This window comes from Manis javanica, chromosome 4 (assembly GCF_040802235.1).
Source record: "Manis javanica isolate MJ-LG chromosome 4, MJ_LKY, whole genome shotgun sequence".
Taxonomy (NCBI): Eukaryota; Metazoa; Chordata; class Mammalia; order Pholidota; family Manidae; genus Manis; species Manis javanica.
In genome coordinates, this window is record NC_133159.1 from 108525237 (window position 1) to 108532526 (window position 7290).

A 7290-nucleotide genomic window follows, 5' to 3' on the forward strand; every position below is an offset into this window, starting at 1 on the left:
AGCTCACACGCCTCAACAAACAAAAAACAAATAATCCAATTAAAAAATGGGCAGAGGAACTGAACAGACAGTTCTCCAAAAAAGAAATACAGATGGCCAAGAGACACATGAAAAGATGCTCCACATCGCTAATTATCAGAGAAATGCAAATTAAAACTACAATGAGGTATCACCTCACACCAGTAAGGATAGCTGCCATCCAAAAGACAAACAACAACAAATGTTGGCGAGGCTGTGGAGAAAGGGGAACCCTCCTACACCACTGGTGGGAATGTAAATTAGTTCAACCATTGTGGAAAGCAGTTTGGAGGTTCATCAAAATGCTCAAAGCAGACCTACCATTTGACCCAGGAATTCCACTCCTAGAATTTACCCTAAGAACACAGCAATCAAGTTTGAGAAAGACAGATGCACCCCTATGTTTATTGAAGCACTATTTACAATAGGCAAGAATTGGAAGCAACCTAAATGTCCATCCGTAGATGAATGGATAAAGAAGATGTGGTACATATACACAATGGAATACTACTCAGCCATAAGAAGTGGAAAAATCCAACCATTTGCAGCAACATGGATGGAGCTGGAGAGTATTATGCTCAATGAAATAAACCAAGTGGAGAAAGAGAAATACCAAATGATTTCACTCATCTGAGGAGTATAAGAACAAAGGAAAAACTGAAGGAACAAAACAGCAGCAGAATTACAGAACCCAAAAATGGACTAACAGGTACCAAAGGGAAAGGAACTGGGGAGGATGGGTGGGCAGGGAGGGATAAGTGGGGGGAAGAAGAAGGGGAGTATTAAGATTAGCATGCATGGGGGGGAGGGAGAAAGGGGAGGGTGGGCTGCACAACACAGAGAGGACAAGTAGGGATTCTACAACATTTCGCTAAGCTGATGGACAGTAACCGTAATGTGGTTGTTAGGGGGGACCTCATATAGGGGAGAGCATAGTAAACATAGTACTCTTCATGTAAGTGTAGATTAAAGATTTAAAAAGAAAGAAAGAAGAAAGAAAGAAAGAAAGAAAGAAAGAAAGAAAGAAAGAAAGAAAGAAAGAAAGAAAGAAAGAAAGTAAAGAAAGAAAGAAAGAAGAAAGAGAGAGAGAGAGAGAAAGAAAGAAAGAAAGAAAGAAAGAAAGAAAGAAAGAAAGAAAGAATGAAAGAAAGAAAGAAAGAAAGAAAGAAAGAAAGAAAGAAAGAAAGAAAGAAAGAAAGAAAGAAAGAAAGAAAGAAAGAAAGAAAGAAAGGGGGATTACTCCTTGATAGGATAAAACTATTGGTAAATCAAAGATCAACACATGCTTTAAATACCTTAGTGTTGATCACTTAAAGGGTGTCAGATGATCAGCTATGGAGGTACTCTTTTCTGATAATATTCCTTTCTCTTAATAAAAAGAAAAAGGCAGTCCCTGTGTGCTGACCTCCAATGAGTTCTGCACAGTGGTATAGAGGGCATGTCAAAGTGTGGGCAAAGGGTCCGTTTGTTTCTATGCAGAAGATCAAGGTCTAGCTTGGATACCCAGAAAATGAACTAAGATATGATATGAGGAGGAGCTTCCGGCATCAGCACTCTCTGGAGGACTCGTGCCGGAGGATGATCATCAAAAAGCCTCCACAGGGATCCGGGCAATGCTGCGGTTGTGGCTGCGTCCACCCCACCATTTCCTGGACTTGCCATTGGAATGAGGAGGGAGATGTCTAGGCTGGCATGTGCATACAGTGAGACAACGAATTTGACCGGATCTGTACTGTTGGAACTCAACCAGGAGTTGGGAGGGGTGCAAGGTGTAGCGCTCCAAAATCTTATGACTATAAACTATCTACGGTTAAAAGAACATATGGGATGTGAACAGATCCCAGAAATGGGCTGCTTTAATTTGTCTGATTTTTCTCAGACTGTTCAAGTACAGTAGGACAATATGCATCATATCATAGACAAATTTTCACAAATGCCTAGGGTGCCTAAATGGTTTTCTTGGCTTCACTGGAGATGGATGGTAATTATAGATTTGCTTTGTTTATGTCACTGTATTCCTATTATGTTAATATGTGTGTGCAAATTAGTTAGTAGTTTAAAACCTATACATACTTAAGGTACTTTACAAGAAGATATGTCAAAGAAATAATCAATCCTCCCATGTTTTCTTCCATCTGCTACCTCTATAGCTTTTCTTCTTCCTTCCTAATTACAACCCTTAAATAGAATGCATGCCTCATATCGAATTTACAGAGTATCATAATTCCTCCAGGTGGTAAAGATACGTCGAGACAAGTGCTGGGCATAGAAGCCACAGGGCATAAATCTGCAAAGAAGTAAAAAGCTAACTTTTTCAAACAATATGGCTTCTCTCTCACTGACCAACTTTACATTTCCCTGTATGGCCCCAGAAGATGACTGGTTAGCCAGAGACGGGTAAGATTCCTCAAGGGAGGAACAACCTAAGACAGGCACAGTGGCAGGGGGGCCATCAGGTGAGAAATTGGGGATCAACAGAGGTGAGGCTCAGAACCTCACCCCCCCTGCTTTGAGAGAAATCTTCTGCATCCATGGATGTTTTGCTGCCCTTGTCTAGCTTGGATTAATACTTAGTCCATAGGCACACATCTGATCATCTACATTTGTCCTCTTACAGCACTAAACTATGTTTTCTACCTTTATCTTGCATCTACCTACCACTTCAGCATTTTATTTAAAATAATAATAATAATAATAATAAAGGGAGAAATGTGGGATCAACATATAAATCAAGTATAAAAATCAAATGAATATTCATATTTGACCTGATTGTTTATAGTTCATAATGCATGATCAAAACCGAAAGTTTCTGTGATGAATGCTCTTGTACTGTTCACCATGTAAGAATTTATTCACTATGTAAGAATTCGTTCACCATGTAAGAACTTGTTAATTATGCTTCAGAAGATTGGAGACTGACGAGAATTAGGCTTGAGATGGATTAATGATTGTCCATTGAGCATTGACTCCCCTATACTGAATTTTATTGTTGTTAACAACCATTTGATCAATAAATATGAGAGATACCCTCTCAAAAAAAAAAAAGATGTGGTACATATACACAATGGTATATTATTCAGCCATAAGAAGAAAACAAATCCTAACATTTGCAACAACATGGATGGATGGAGCTAGGGGTTATTATGCTCAGTGAAATAAGCAAGGGAGAGAAAGACAAGTACCAAATGATTTCACTCAAATGTGGAGTACAAGAACAAAGAAAAACTGAAGGAACAAAACAGCAGCACAATCACAGAACTCAAGAATGGACTACCAGTTACCAAACGGAAAGGTACTGGGGAGGATGGATTGGAAGAGAGGGATAAGGGGGAGGAAAAAAGGGGGCATTATGATTAGCATGTATAAAGTGGAGGGAGGCATGGGGAGGGCTGTGCAACACAGAGAAGATGAGTAGTGATTCTACAGCATCTTACTACACTGATGGACAGTGTCTGTAATGGGGGTTGGGTTGGGACTTGGTGATGGAGGCAGCCTAGTAAACCGAATGTTCCTCATGTAATTGTAGATTAATGATACCAAAAAAAATACAACAAGAAAAGGACAAAAACCACATGATCAACTCCATAGATGCTAAAAAGTCATTCAACAAAATTCAACATCCATTCATGATTAAAACTACCAACAAAACGCGTATAGAGGGCAAGTACCTCAACATAATAAAGGTCATGTATGACAAGCCCATACCCAACATTATAGTTAATAGCGAGAATGTGAAAGCTTAACCTTTCAGATCGGGAACATGACAAGGATAACCACTCACTCCACTTTTATTCAACATAGTTCTGGAGGTCCTAACCAGGGCAATCTGAGAACACAAAGAAATAAAAGGCATCCATATCAGCAAGGAAGAAGTTAAAACTCACTGTTTGCAGATGACATGATATTGTACCCAAAAAAGCCTAGAGAATCTACTCAAAAACTACTAGAACTAATAGCTGAATTCAGCAGAGTTGCATGATACAAAATGAAGAGAAATAAGTTGCATTCCCATATACTAATGATGAACTAACAGAAAGAGAAATCAGGACAAAAATTCCATTCACAATTAGATCAAAAAGAATAAAACACCTAGGAGTAAACCTAACAAAGGAAGTGAAAGACCTATACCCTGAAAATTACAAGACATGCTTGAGAGAAATCAAAGAAACCAACAAATTTAAATACATACCAAGCTCATAGGTAGGAAGAACTAGTATTGTCAAAATGGCCAACCTACATGAAGAAATCTACAAATTCAATGCAATCCCTTAGCAAAATACTAACAGCAGTGAGGGAGACAAGATGGCAGCGTGAGTAGAGCAGCAGAAATCACCTCCCAAAACCACATATATCTATGGAAATATAACAAAGACAACTGTTTCTAAAATAGAGACCAGAGGACACAGGACAACATCCAGACCACATCCACACCTGCGAGAACCCAATGCCTCGCGAAGGGGCAGCCAGAGCTAGGCCATTCCCACAGCAACAGCGGAGATAAACTCCATAGCAGCCGGGCAGGAAGCAGAAGCACTGTCTGCTCACAGCTGCCCAGCACAAGCCACTAGAGGTGGCTATTCTCCCAGGAGAGGAAGGCCACAAACCAACAAGAAGGAAAGCTCTTCCAGCCGTCACTTGTAACAGCTCTACAAACTATCTCTATTACCATGAAAAGGCAAAACTACAGGCAGACAAAGATCACAGAGTCAACACCTGAGAAGGAGACAGACCTAACCAGTCTTCCTGAAAAAGAATTCAAAATAAAAATCATGAACATGCTGACGGAGATGCAGAGAAAAATGCAAGAGCAATGGGATGAAGTCCGGAGGGAGATCACAGATGTCAGGAAGGAGATCACAGAAGTGAAACAAACCCTGGAAGGATTTATAAGGAGAATGGATAAGATGCAAGAGGCCATTGAAGGAATAGAAACCAGAGAACAGGAACGTATAGAAGCTGACATAGAGGGAGATAAAAAGATTCCCAGGAATGAAACAACACTAAGAGAACTATGTGACCAATCCAAAAGGAACAATATCCGTGTTATAGGGGTACCAGAAAAATAAGAGAGAGGAAAAGGGATAGAAAGTGTCTTTAAAGAAATAATTGCTGAAAACTTACCCAAACTGGGGAGGAAATAATCAAACAGACCATGGAAATACACAGAATGCCCAACAGAAAGGATCCAAGGAGGACAACACCAAGACACATAATAATTAAAATGGCAAGGATCAAGGACAAGGAAAGAGTTTTAAGGGCACCTAGAGAGAAAAAGGCCACCAATAAAGGAAAAACCATCAGGCTATCATCAGACTTCTCGACAGAAACTCTACAGGCCACAAGAGAATGGCATGATATATATAATACAATGAAACAGAAGGGCCGTGAACCAAGGATACTGTATCCAGCACGACTATCATTTAAATATGATGGCAGGATTAAACAATTTCCAGACAAGCAAAAGTTGAGGGAATTTGCTTCCCACAAACCACCTCTACAGGGCATCTTACAGGGACTGCTCTAGATGGGAGCACTCCTAAAAAGACACAGAAAAAAACACCCAACATATGAAGAATGGAGGAGGAATAAGAAGGGAGAGAAGAAAAGAATCTCCAGACAGTGTATATAATAGCTCAATAAGCGAGATAACTTAGGCAGTAAGATGCTAAAGAGGCTAACCTTGAACCTTTGGTAACCACGAATTTAAAGCCTGCAATGGCAATAATTACATATCTCTCAATAGTCACCCTAAATGTAAATGGACTTAATGCACCAATCAAAAGACACAGAGTAATAGAATGGATAAAAAAGCAAGACCCTTGTATATGCTGCTTACAAGAAACTCACCTCAAACCCAAAGACATTCACAGACTAAAAGTAAAGGGATGTAAAAACATATTTCAGGCAAACAACAGCGAGAAGAAAGCAGGGGTTGCAGTACTAATATCAGACAAAATAGACTTCAAAACGAAGAAAGTAAGAAGAGATAAAGAAGGACACTACATAAGAATAAAGGGATATAACCAACAAGAGGATATAACCATTCTAAATACATATGCACCCAACACAGGAGCACCAGCATATGTGAAACAAATACTAACAGTACTAAAGAGGGAAATAGACTGCAATGCATTCATTTTAGGAGACTTCAACACACCACTCACCCCAAAGGATAGATCCACCGGGCAGAAAATAAGTAAGGACACACAGGCACTGAACAACACACTAGAACAGATGGACCTAATAGACATCTATAGAACTCTACATCCAAAAGCAACAGGATATACATTCTTCTCAAGTGCACATGGAACATTCTCCAGAATAGACCACACACTAGCCCACAAAAAGACAGCCAGTGAATTTCAAAATGTTGAAATTCTACCAACCAATTTTTCAGACCACAAAGGTATAAAACTTGAAATAAATTCTACAAAGAAAACACAAAGGCTCACAAACACATGGAGGCTTAACAACATGCTTCTAAATAATCAACGGATCAAAGAACAAATCAAAATAGAGATCAAGGAATATATAGAAACAAATAACAACAACAGGACAAAGCCCCAACTTCTGTGGGACACAGTGAAAGCAGTCCTAAGAGGAAATTATATAGCGATCCAGGCACACTTGAAGAAGGAAGTACAATCCCGAATGAATAGTCTAACATCACAATTATCAAAACTGGAAAAAGAAGAACAAATGAGGCCTAAAGTCAGCAGAAGGAGGGACATAATAAAGATCACAGAAGAAATAAACAAAATTGAGAAGAATAAAACAATAGCAAAAATCAATGAAACCAAGAGCTGGTTCTTTGAGAAAATAAACAAAATAGATAAGCTTCTAGTCAAACTTGTTAAGAGAAAAAGAGAATCAACACAAATCAACAGAATCTGAAATGAAAATGGAAAAATCATGACAGACTCCACAGAAATATAAAGAATTATTAAAGACTACTATGAAAACCTATATGCCAACAAGCTGGAAAACCTAGAAGAAATGGACAACTTCCTAGAAAAATACAACCTCCCAAGACTGACCAAGGAAGAAACACAAAAGTTAAACAAACCAATTACGAGCAAAGAAATTGAAACAGTGATCAAAAAACTACCCAGGAACAAAACCCCGGGGCCAGACTTATTTACCTCGGAATTTTATCAGACACACAGAGAAGACATAATACCCATTCTCCTTAAAGTTTTCCAAAAAATAGAGGAGGAGGGAATACTCCCAAACTCATTCTATGAAGCCAACATCACCCTAATCAAAACCAGG